Source organism: Syngnathus typhle, linkage group LG10, assembly GCF_033458585.1.
Source record: "Syngnathus typhle isolate RoL2023-S1 ecotype Sweden linkage group LG10, RoL_Styp_1.0, whole genome shotgun sequence".
NCBI classification, from domain to species: Eukaryota; Metazoa; Chordata; class Actinopteri; order Syngnathiformes; family Syngnathidae; genus Syngnathus; species Syngnathus typhle.
This window is the reverse complement of record NC_083747.1, coordinates 4,520,087-4,532,687: the sequence shown is the minus strand read 5'-3', so window position 1 is coordinate 4,532,687 and position 12,601 is coordinate 4,520,087. Positions and strand designations below refer to the sequence as shown.

General features: G+C 40.7%; 1 protein-coding gene across 7 annotated transcripts in view; it reads left to right on the top strand.

Moving 5' to 3' along the window:
- Positions 1–1,339: 1,339 nt before the first annotated feature.
- LOC133160714 (transcription factor HIVEP3) overlaps positions 1,340–12,601 on the top strand; it is a 33,880-nt gene continuing 22,618 nt past the window's right edge. For 4 of the 7 annotated variants that reach the window (XM_061288653.1, XM_061288658.1, XM_061288652.1 and 1 more), the window contains exons 1-2: positions 1,340–1,608; positions 10,229–10,302. The gene's annotated coding sequence lies outside the window, so the exon portion shown is untranslated. Of the gene's footprint in view, positions 1,609–1,803; positions 1,970–10,228; positions 10,303–12,601 lie in introns of all 7 variants that reach the window. The other 3 variants (XM_061288657.1, XM_061288654.1, XM_061288656.1) reach the window with 2 other exon arrangements.

Below are 12,601 nucleotides of genomic sequence, written 5' to 3'. Positions count from 1 at the left end.
AGGACTCCCCCGTATGCATGCTACCCCCCCCCCCCCCCCCTTCAGAGGCGCAGCTGATGCAGTTATATAAGTCAGTAGAGTCGGCGTCTGCTGTGAGCCAAATGCCAGGCCAGTCTGGTTACATAAGCCTGTCAGAGTCATATTGTAGCATGCAGTAGGGAACGCTCACGCCGTTGCGTCTTCCTGCACGCCTACCATCGCCTCCTCTTGTCTCTCACTTCCTCCCACACAGCTTTCCTTTTTGCTCTCCTATTTTTTCTCCCCAAAAAAAACAAAAAACATCCCTCCCCAACCCTCACACTTTTCCTTCCCTTCTTGCCATAGTGTTCTTCTCAATATAGTGAGAGCAGATGCACAGGCTTTAATGACAACGTGGCTTTTTTAAATACTAATGTTAACGTTACGCTAAGTTTTATTAAGCCATTACTAGAAATAGTGTGAAATTTGGGTATTTAAGTAGTTGAGAAAACAAAACGTTATTTATGTGACCTATTAGAGTACACCGATTTTTTATTTTAAATGGAATGTCATCATGTTTAAAAAAGAAACACCAATATTATCTCCTACTCGTGTTGGTTTGAATTTTCTAGCATTGGAAGGGTCGTCTGAGGTAAACTAAAACTAAAATGCAGTTCTCCGAAATCTGACAGGGGGGCTCCACACAGACACAAAAGATATTTGGAAAGCACACAAAGCAATTCAACTCTATCTCACCTTCTATATTTCAATGGGAGACTATGGAAGTACAGTAATGATTCTTGATTTTAGTATATTGTAGCTCCTGGCAGACTGTAACGTGTTAGCATCCTCTTGTAAGGTATGCAGTAATATGCATCTGATTCACAAAAGTATTGATACACATTTTCAATCATTAAATTGATCTGCTGCAATTAAATAATTGACAGGACAGGCCCGGATATGCTTGGAATGGACCAGATACAGATGTTTTCATGAACTTCCCGAAGGCCACCAGGTATGTTGATGACCCCTTGGCTTGACACTTTAGTTCTACTTTAAATAGTAATTCTTTAGGACATTATCATGAAACAATAATTTCCTTTTCTATTATTTTCTATTATGATCATGAGCACAAGGCCCTATAGATTTAGGTTTCTGCTTATTAATTTTAATTCTGTTTTGCTGATTTAATATATTATTATTTATTATTATTAAATAATGTTAAAATATATACAATCATTTTGAGATGTTATATGGATTCTATAGGAACTCATGTACGGTAATGGAGAAGCACTCCCGCCAGTAGCTGCTCCGTTCCGCTCATGAATATTCATGAGGTAGGCGGGAGCGGGCCAACCCACTGGAGGAGACTGAGAGGGGGGCGGTGCCGCCGGACCTGCCGCGCGGAGTGGTGCGGAGCCGGAGTGTGTTCTGCGTGATGTTGTTTTGTTGTGGCCGTCAGCTGAATGTGGACCCGCTGTCCGCTCTGACACAGCGGCGGGAAGCCCCCTGACCCCCCTTGACCCTCCCTCCACAAGACCCGTAGGCTCGGAGAGCGGCTCCATCCGCGCATCACAATCCAGGAAATGCGGACCGCTGGCCCGTTCGCCACCGGATAAATGGCTGCAGCGCTTTTACAGTAGCAAACTGGTAAATATAAACCCCGCTAACACGGCTTGTGTGTGGCTTTTTGTTTGGGAACATGGCAGCGGCTAAGTTAGTGGAAGAATGACGTTGACGCTTCCACATGCGGGCGGTGACGTGAAGTTGGCTGGCTCGTTGGCTTGGACGTGAAACGCGATGGAAAATACGAAATGATGATATTGTTGTTGTTTTTTTTACGAGGAGAACAGGCAAGATGGGTACCGCACAGCAGTCGATTTAGGAAATTTGGTGAGGCGATCCAAACTGCTTCCACCTTGTTTGCACCATATTGGAAGCCCCCCCTGAACAATTGAATCATTCTAAATGAATCAAGGTGCAACAGCGCATGCAAGATGGATCTAAAAAGGTAAATCTGTCAACTTATTTTTATTGTGGACTCCACCTACACATGGCACATTTTTACTGGATGACATCATACTTTAGCTTCCCAAATGATTGTGTGCTAGGCTTTACTCAGTGCCACAGGCTTATTCGAGCTGGCTTATGTTAATAGACTTGAGTGAGATGTGTGCCATGTGTGGGGTTTGCCTTAAAACATGAGCTCATATTTGGGAGTAACATCTGTCCGGATAACAGGTGGATTAGTGACGGAGTCTCCTCAGGGCAGGTCCATTTTTATTGTTTGCAGCGGTATTTATAGCTTCTGTTTGTCACCGTGTGGTTATTTAGATGAAAGCATTTTAAGTTGTGGGAAAATACTTTTCAAAGTTAAATCATTGTCTTGTATCTTACAATCAAGATGGAATTCTTTCAGTGTGTGGAAACCACCACACCTGAGGAAGAACAATTTATCAGAAACGGGAGGCGTGACCGACAAGGTGTCAATCATCTGCGCTGGCTTGTCATCTTTGTTTTCAGGAGAATTCTTGAAAGTTTTTGGGAATATTCACCACTTAGTGCAATAACAAATAAGTCATGCTGCCATTGTAGCAGACATGGCCAAAGCTTTTTTTATATTATTGTTAGCTTTGTATTGCTGTTGCTGTTTTGTTGAAGTTGGACAGCTTTCTTAGTGACACAATAATGCAGTTTTCTATTTGCCATTGAGGATCAATATATATATTTATACATATACGTATGTATGCTAGTATTGATAAGTAAACTATGCTAACAAATATATAATATGTCTCCCTCAGAATTGTAGGTGTAGTCCAGGATCATAAAAAAAAGTTACCAAGCTTCAATTATAAAAATATATTTTCTTACTTGAGCACTTATTTGCTTTAATTGTTTTCATTGTCCTAGTAATTCTTTTAATTGGACTATTATTTAACTGTTGCCAACATTTCAGAAATTAAGGTTCTCGAGTTAGTTTTCAAGTGTAACAGTTTATGATGCAAAAATGCGTTTAAATTTAGGTCGACAATATATTTTAATTCCCCTAATAGATGCAATTCATTGTAATTTTTGCAGCGTCATCAAGCCTAGCTGGCTAAAGAGTTCACACTCGTGTAAAATAGGCTTCTGTGTATTTGTATATAAATATGTCCTTTTTGCTTTAAGCATCACTATTAAGAGCAAACCATCTGCTTTCAAATCAATTATATTCAGATAGAGAATATATTGATGGTTTGACAAGAAGCAATTACATGTGTAAGAAAAGTTTGCTCTTGAGAAAAATATCTATAAAAACTCATGAGACAAGAATTTGCTTAGATGCACAGTGACAAGCCACAAAGCTTGAGGGAGGATGTCCCCTTGGACAGATAAGTCCAGACTGGAACATTTTGGCATGTCACATCAGCTCTGTGCTTGCAGACACAAAAATGAAGTATGCAAAGATAAGAACGTTGTACCGTCTATGAAACATGGAGGAGGCCTAGTGACTCTTTAGTAGCCTTTAAAAACCAAACCAAACCAAAAAATTTTTGGCTACTCCTCCAATAAAGTCCAAAACATACGGCTAAAAAGAAGGGTTTTATTGATTTACACAAACTTGTTTGGTTGCAGTGATTCCCCAGAAGATTGTGTAACCAAATATTACATTGAGGACATACCGTATTTTTCAGACTATAAGCCGCACCGCATTATAAAGCGCTGTCTCAATTAACAGGTTGTTTTGAGAAATTCCCGTATATACTGGTTATCAGGTGCATTACTTCACATTTAAGCAAATTCGACATAGATATGGCGAACTGTCTATTTTTAAAATTAAAGGCTTAAGCGCCTCATAGTCAGAAAAAAACTGAAAAATATTTAATCAATTCAATTACCATCACAAGTTTTTATTTCTTTAATGGCGGAACAACCCCCAAAATTTTTTTTCACGAGTATATTTGCAGCTACACATGCAGTCCCAAGCATTTTTGTGTAAAAGCCAGTCCTCAGGGGCACTGCTGCGGCATACCTCCTCAGCTCTGTTCTGTAAACGACTGCACAGAAATACAGTACGGTATCAGACCACAGCCGTGAAGGAGGGATGAGTGGAGAAAGGCCAATATGCAATTATTTCTTATTGAATCAGCACAAAGCGGCAGGCTCACGGTGCGTCGCTCTTGTCTGGATGGAGACCACTTGTGGTGCCGGCTGAAGGAAAGGCGCTAACTCAGCAGGCGCCCAAGTAGCGCGTTGCTCGGTGTCCCTTTTTTTTTTCGGGGGTGGCGGCAAGAAAAATTGACATCATAATGCAGTCGATTTTTTTGCCATTTATGGTTTCAACATTGTTATGGGCATGTTTAAAATTGGATTTTTCTACAAGCCCACACCCAGATTGGTGTCTGCAGTAGTTAAATAAGCACACAAGAACTGAGAAGCACAGCACAGTCCCTTCCAGGATATTGGTTGACTTCATTTGTTTTTGGAAAACCAAAAAGGGCAAATGTGATCATTTTGTCATCGCTCTTTAGAGAGCGAGAAAAATACAAAACTACGTAGAGTATATGCGCTAACTGATGAACAATAGTATCAATAAAAAATAATGAAGCGCTAGCTAATTTTTGGTGTTTGTCAGGATACTCAGTCGTCGACGTCATAGTAAAAGGCAAAGGTTGATTCGTTCCATCTGGACTGTGTGATGTAGCAAATTATGCTATTTGGCTAACGATATTTGTCAACGTCGGAAATTGCTATTTTTTTATTTTATTCTATTCTTGGACTGGGCAAAATATATGTTCTTTAAAATACACATACTCTTCATATTTTTACAGCCGAAATGTCTTCTTAGGAATGATGACTAGTTGCTGCTGGACGTCATTCTTGGTTGAAAGTGCCATAAAATATTGGCATTAAACTATCGAGTAGACTTTCCCAATGAGTTTATCCGGACACAATCAAAATGAATGCGATTACAGGAGACTCGAGTCAACGTGCGTGCGGCCAGCCCGCGTGTGTGTCCCCCCCCCCCCCTCGTACCTCCCACCGGTGCAACACTTAAGTCGGAAAAGGGCACTTTTCCGCCAATTGACACAGCAACACTCAATTCCTTCTTTCACCTGGCGTCCATTCACCACGCTGACTCAGCCTTGCAGGTGGCAACGTGTTGATATAAGTTCACCCCTTGCCAACGGGAAAGAGGTCGTGTCGAGTTGCTTCCGCCTCAGCTTCTCGTACACATGTGATTGCGGCTTATGAAAAAATCAGGGACTGTTTTTTTTTTTTTCTCCCCGACATGGAGACGGTTTGGTTTTAATGTCATTTATTTTTTTTTTCTTCCCAGGGTGTTGAACAGATGGCGTTGTGTCTGTACTGAAGAAAAAGTGAGCATGAGTGTTCAGTAACGGTCTGGCCTGCTTGACTGATTACTCAAAGCACTGAATGTGCTTGCGTGTGTGAGCATGCTAGATGGTTTTGTTTGCTTTCCGACAACCAGAAACAACTATGTCACTGGTTGCATATAAGAAAACGTATAAAATCCTGATGACTGATCAATGTTTTCTTTTAATGTACAAAGGATTGGTGTCAAACTTCTTGTTCAACTATAAGGAAAATGAATGAATTTTTGTTTTCACAAGATATAACACGGTTGGGCTATTTATCGAAAAACAAAGAAGAAGAAATTGAAAGAAAAAAAACCGATTCATGTCCCGATTAATTGTGTGTATCCGGTGCGAATTGACTGTAAAACCAAAAAAAAAAAAGAAATTCACATATGTATTTATTGATTGGTTGATATCTTTATTTCAAACACATCCAAAACAAAAAAAGAGATAAAAAAAAAAAAAAGCTGGAGGAAGCATAGCTTATTTAAACACGAGAAAAGGTTCTGTTGACGTCAATTTACATTTGAAACATTAATTTGACCCACATCTTCATTAGTCCTACATTTGCATGATCGGGGTCAGTCTGCACTTGTCCTGACCTCACAATTGAAACGAGGACAAGAATATACACAATGTGTGCTAGTGTGTCTGCCGGGCCCTTCCTCATATGTGCCAGCTTCTGTTATGTAATCTTGTGTGGACAAGCAGACAGGCAGTGCGGGCGGGTTCCACTGCGAGAGGACCGGCAGCGGTGATTCGTTAATCTCGGGGTTAATCATTACCTGTGCAGTCGCAAACTCGAAGGTTTGCTTTTTTTTTTTTTTCTCTCCAATGCACCAAATAAGATGATTAGATGGTGCAATGTTGTTTTTACTCCGAGTCGTCTGGTATTTCTGCCCGCACACAATGCGTCTGGCGTCTCCTCCGTACACTTGATGTCATAATCTCCCCCCTGTGTGTCAACATTGTGCTTATTTTGCGCGTGTTGACTTTCCACAGTGGTGAGTGTTATGTAATAGTATGATTGTAAGCTTCTGTGCTTGTACACCACAGGTATGTAAAAGAAGGGCGTGGTCAGAATGTCATTGTTGGAAATGGAGTGGAGAGGATGGAAGACATGATACACGTTGTGGGCAAAAGTATTTCGGACATTGGAAGTGGCAATGGAATAAAATATGCTAATTTGATGTTTCAGTCGGAACACGGTTGTAAATTCATTCAAGCAAACATTTTTTTTCATCTTTCATCGAATTGATGAACCTATCACGTCTTTAGTTAAAGTGAAACAGGTTTGTTATTTTCGTTATTTTTTTCCCCAAGCTGCGGCGCCTCTCGCAAATTCTCTGGCGCCCCCCCCAGGAGAAGCTTGCCTCACATTTCCAAAACCACGTCTAGCCCAACCCTTGATTAATTGTCCTTCAGTATTTGAGTCCACGTTTTGTAGCCTAGCAGTGATGAATTCCTGAAGTGAGCAGAGGAGAGAAACATTCTGAAGGTAGTCTCCCAAGGAGGCTCTGTGATGAAAAGTGAAGATACGTGCCCGGTGCGTGTGTTTATTTGTGTGTTCATCGATCAGCGATGCAGCGGAGGGATTGTATTTCACTACGAGCTCGATGGATCTCTTCCAAATGCTCTGCTTTGTTATATCAGCTTTGCAGCCACACTTTTACTAATTGCAGCAACCCACAGTGCAGTATTTCCATGCGTGTAGTAGATGCATGGCAGTAGTTTGGCAACCCGCGATGAGAGAGGGCGAGAGACGTGACACCCGCCCTCACCTCTTGCTTTGTCTCAGCTTATACTTGAGCAAGACTTAAGGATTGCATGGGGGATTTCTTCTGTGCGGGAGTCTAATAAGTGGGAAAGTCCTTCAAGCCCTGCTGTGCTTCGGATTCAGTTGTAGTTGGGCATTTCCTTGTTCGACTACGGCAACGGTGGCAATCTCATTTTTGTCGAGGGCCAGATACGGCCCTCATGCCTTGAGTTTGACACCGATGGACTATAGTGACAATCCAGATGGATAATAATATAAAAGGCTTTATAAAACCCATAATGAGGTGCATAGTTTCCCACATTACAAACTGATGGATAACTAGTTTTGAAATCAGAGATTAGTAAAAATTGTTCAAATAGTTTAAAAAGATGAATAGTAGTAAAAATTGCTAGCAATATCTCCATTTTTAAAAAGTGAAGACAATTTGTAATTTTAGCCATGACACAAAATCGATGCAAAATTTGTCTCGGCGGGCCGCATAAAATGATGTGGCGGGCCGTATCTCGCCCCCGTGCCTTGAGTTTGACACCTATGGACTATGGTGACAATCCAGATTTAAAAAAAGGCTTTATGGAAGCCAAAATGACTCCGGCATGCATGTATTTATTACTTGCCGCAGTGTTGCCAAGCTGTGCCTTACTTTGTCAGGTAAGGTCATTTAAAGAACGCCTCACTTTCGGAGCTATTAATTATGCACAAGTGCGGTTGACCATCACTTTGGAAGCGTGTTTACTTTTCACCCTATTAAAGGTCAAAAGATTCCTGCGAGATTGATCCTTTTCCTAGAGGTCGAATAATTCTTGTGAAACTGGCGATACATTTAAGTCGATGAAAGACACCCAGTGTTTTAATGTTTACTATTTGATGTCACTTCATACCCTGTGTTGACTATACTACGTGTATTTATGTACACAGCACAGGTATGCCCCAACATGTTTATATACATTAAATGCATATGATGTTTTTGCTGACGCGTCCATATTGCGGCCCCCAAAGCGAGAGGCGAGCGTTTCAAGTAATTGAAGGTCAATATTTGCCCGAGTGTTCCCTCAGACAGCTTTCCTGGCTTTTGGTCTAGACCAGGGGTGGGCAAACTACGGCCCGCGGGCCACATCCGGCCCACGGGACCGTTTAATCCGGCCCGCCAACCCTGAACAAATTGTATTATTAAACTTTTTTTTTTTGTCATTTTGCCTGCAATGACTGCGTTTTCCCAGTAGATGGCGAAGCGCTCGCCTGCGCATTTACTACCGGAAGCCGTGTCAGAAAGCTCGGTGCACACTCACAAGTGCGTGTACGTACTCAGTAGTACGGACTTGGCGCACTCTCGCTCTATTCGTATCAGTCCCGAATTTAGAGCGTGGGCTTTGACGACAGCATTCTTATAATTCGCGCGCTGAGCTTTCAGATGCAGTTTTGCGCTAAAGCCACCCACAAACCTTCCCCTGGAATCCTTCCATTAAAATGAGTGGCCCGAAAAAAAGAAGTGAGTGCCGAGTGTTTAAAAAAGAGTGGCCAATTTGGCTCGACGTACGCGACGTGACGTTCAGCCACATCAACCCGTCACAGATCAAGGTAAACGGACCAACACCTCGGATCTCGCCTAAAAATTGCCACAACAAATTTTACTCCAGACTATGACGCACTAGCAAAAAAGGGACACCAACAACACTGTTCCCACTGAAAATGAACGGGAGGCTCTCAAGTTTATTGTAAAAAAATGCATTTTGAATATGATTTGTACACATAGCAGGGATTGAAACTAGCGACCATTCTCATTTTCAAACAATGCAGGATGCTCAAGGACATTGATGCATCACCTATTTGCGACTAATCTTAACCTGTAAAGTTCTTAAGGCTTACTTTAAGCAAGTGTTTCCCGTTTCCTCACCTCTGTTACCAGGTGTTTGCGAGTTAAAACTCTGCTCTGATTTTCAGATACCCCTCACCGTGTTGCTGTTTTGATTACTTTATTTGGATGTATGCTTTCACCGATTCTTCAAGATGATATATTTGGTCAGAATGTTTGCCGTTTGATGTGATCTCATGAGATAAACATCTTTCATTAATCTGACCTGCAGGCATTGAAGTGATGGAGATTGTTATTCATAATAACAGTGTCGTATTTTATGAGAATCACTGATAGCAGTTTTTTAGTGAATTATTTTTTTTTAATGCTGTTAATAAATGCATTTGTTTTCAAAAAACTTGTTTGGAATATCCATGCTTTACTACCTACTAAAGGCCAAGATCTTTTATGCAATGACCTTTACAGGTCGCTTATATGACTTCACACAACGCCTACGTCCATCTGCTCCTGGTCCGGCCCTCCGGTCCAAATTTAGAACCCAGTTCGGCCCGCGAGTCAAAAAGTTTGCCCACCCCTGGTCTAGACGGAACACAGGGGTCCCTCTGTGCTTCAATAAAATCAGAGGGCCTGTCATATTTTTGGTCTCGCTTTGCTAGATTGATCTGACTTCCTCAAGTTTACACCGTGAAAAAGCAGCGGTTACTCTGAGCGATATGGAAACTCCCTTTTCGTCAGATCACCCGAGGGAATCGGATTTGTTGCGGAACCGAGGCATGCGGCTGATCAAATTCATCTGACATTGCGGTTTGCCTGACGTGTTGGTTGATAGAGGAAATATGTAATAATTGACTAAAATGGGTCTGCAGATTTACATTAATTACATTAATCGTTCTAATCGATTTTGGAAATTGATAGATCAGCTTGACCACAATTGTAAGCCTCTTCGATTTGAGTCCTTCGAGATATGAGCCGTTGCTAGGATGATTTTTGCGCTTTGAATCGGAAGCAAAAAATTGTAATTACTGGATAGCAACATGGGATTTTATAACAAGAAACAGTTTGTTCAGATGATAGTGAATAATTATTCAAAAAAAGAGAATAACTTGATTTTTGAATTGAATAATTTTTGAATAATTACTAAAAAAAAGAGGCTATTTGGTTATTTAAAGATATTTATTATCACACCTGATATTATTCTTACACTTGAGATTCACTTGTAAAATAAACGTAAAACAATTTAATGTTTCAAATAGTACACTACTGTGAAGGACTATTTTTGATGATCAATGATGCTTTACTAATTTTTCGGTTGGTGTTTTGTAGGGGCCTGGAATGGATCGTTGGCATTTCCAATCGTTCCAATGGGTAAAGATGTTTTGAAACGCGAATGATTTGAGGTAAGTGCATGGTCACGAAATGGAATGGTCACATTTTGATATTGTTCATGTCTGTAGTTACTTTGCATTTTCAACATTTAATCATTAGCTTGGCTCATAATATTTTCTATAAATGGGGTACTTAAAGAGTCTAGAATTATTTTCCACTTTTCAAAAGACTTTTCTTTCTTTTTATTAAGACGTACTATAATTTGCTTTAAAACAAAAAAACACTTAGTTGTGGAAAAAAGTTCAAATCCATAATAAAACTTTTTTCATCATTTTTAAACAGTTTTCAGTTTAGCTTTCAAATGTTATTTTTTGTGCTTGACGGATTTCATTCCTCCGTCAACGGCCGAACAAAGGGCCTTTCCTGTGTGTCAATGTCACAAGTTTATTCTCAGAGTTCAACAACAGCATGCAGTAGTGAATCACTGCAACATCACTGAGTAATAATCTGTCACATTGTGGTCACACTCTTCTGAAGATGAATCAGGTGCAGGTTCTTCCGAGCAGGAATCTCTTTAACCGCTCGGCCATACATTGCCCCATCCACCACAATGATTACAAAAATGTTTCTCAGTGGCATGAAGACACAATATCGCCCCCCCCCCCCCTCTTTAGCAAAACCCCCAGAGTTGCTGACACAGACTCACCCATTGTGTAATTGAGAAAATAAACAGATGATGGGGAGGAAAAAAAAAAAAAGCATGTGCTGCCTGTCATAGGACTATGTGTTTGTCCTTGGCTGCAGGACATCCAAGTCAGTTTTCATCACCATTTGAAAAGATGGATGAGGTGGGAGAGATTGGAGGTGAGTGGGTGGTTGGAGAGTCAAAGTTGGCGCTGTACATAAAAAAAATATATTTAAAAAAAAAACATTCACTGCTAACCTTTGACGTTAACATTAGCATTCCTCATGCTATTAAAATGGCTCTTTTAAAGCTATATTAAAATAATAAAATAGCATTTCTCATGCTATTAAAATGGCTTTTTTAAAGCTATATTAAAATATAAAAATAGCATTTCTCATGCTATTAAAATGTCATGTTATAAGTATATGAAAGGAAGATTAATAACGGTGTGAAAAAAATCAAGTTTCATTCATTCATTCGTCTATGGCAGTGAATGATGATCATTAAAAAAAAAAAAATGAGGCAACTTTACATTTTGCAGGCAGGCTTTTAAAATTTCTGAAAAAAAGGACAAAGGAAAGAAAACGGTGCTTCCATCGAAGGTGTTTTCTATTATGTAAGCTTCCAGTCAGCAGTCCTGTTGTTTGCATCCAGGTAGTCTGAGAGTTTTGCACAGTCAGCAACAAGAAGGAGCAACCCCAGCTAGGTCACCGCAGAGTTTGAATATTCATCACTTGTGCCGCGTTTGTCCTCCAAGGAAACGTTTGCCCTGGCACTTGGCCATAAATGAGAAATAAAGGCATTCTGTTTGTATCGTTAGACGAATAAAGTCGGACAAAAGCGTCCGGGGGGAAATTACGATCTGCTTGACATGTGGAAGGGTTCACCCCCTCCACCTCTTGGATTCCTAACTAGGTGCTATCTGTGTAGCTAATAGGTCTTCTTGGAGAAGCTGAAGCAGCATGGCTGGTTTTCCACTCACTGCCACTGAGTAGGTGTCCATTTACAGCGGGAGTGCCTAAATTACACAGAAGAGGGAGATGAAGAGAAATAGGCCCGACGAGTAAAAGCTCGAGAGTTCCAAGAGGTGGGTTGGCGGGTTACTCGCTTTCCAAATCCATCTTCTCTGGAAGCATGTGAGAAAGTTGCCCAGTTTGAAATTGGGGGGGGGAATGGTTCTAGTGTTTTAATGCTAGCTTGATTAAATGAAACCTTTGTCTGTTTCGGTTCGACTCATCGTGGTTTGTCGTTTCCTCTTTAGCCGCGGGATAGGTAGTGCGAAAATATAAAACACATAAATATGTATTTACTTCTCGGCATGTGACTGCTGGCAAGAAGACAAAGTTAATCCAGATGAGGAAAGGAGCTAGGAAAAGGAGATTTTTCTCTTTACTGAAAAAACAAAACCAAACTGGGTAGGCTTGTTAATGTTTGGAATTCTCTGTGATCGCATCACATTTTTGTTTTCTCCTTTGGCTTTCGGTGCCATTCTGGGTGGGAATTTATGAGACAAGTTCTTATAAGAGGATCCTGAACATTTTGTTCTGTTTGTTTCACAAGTGCAGCCACATTTTTTTGTTGTTGTTTTTTTAGAAGCTGCACTTTTCTATGCTGAGCTTGTGCTAATGTTCCCTCCCGCCAACTTTTCTAATTCACACTTTATTGCTTTTCTGTGCAACAGCAGC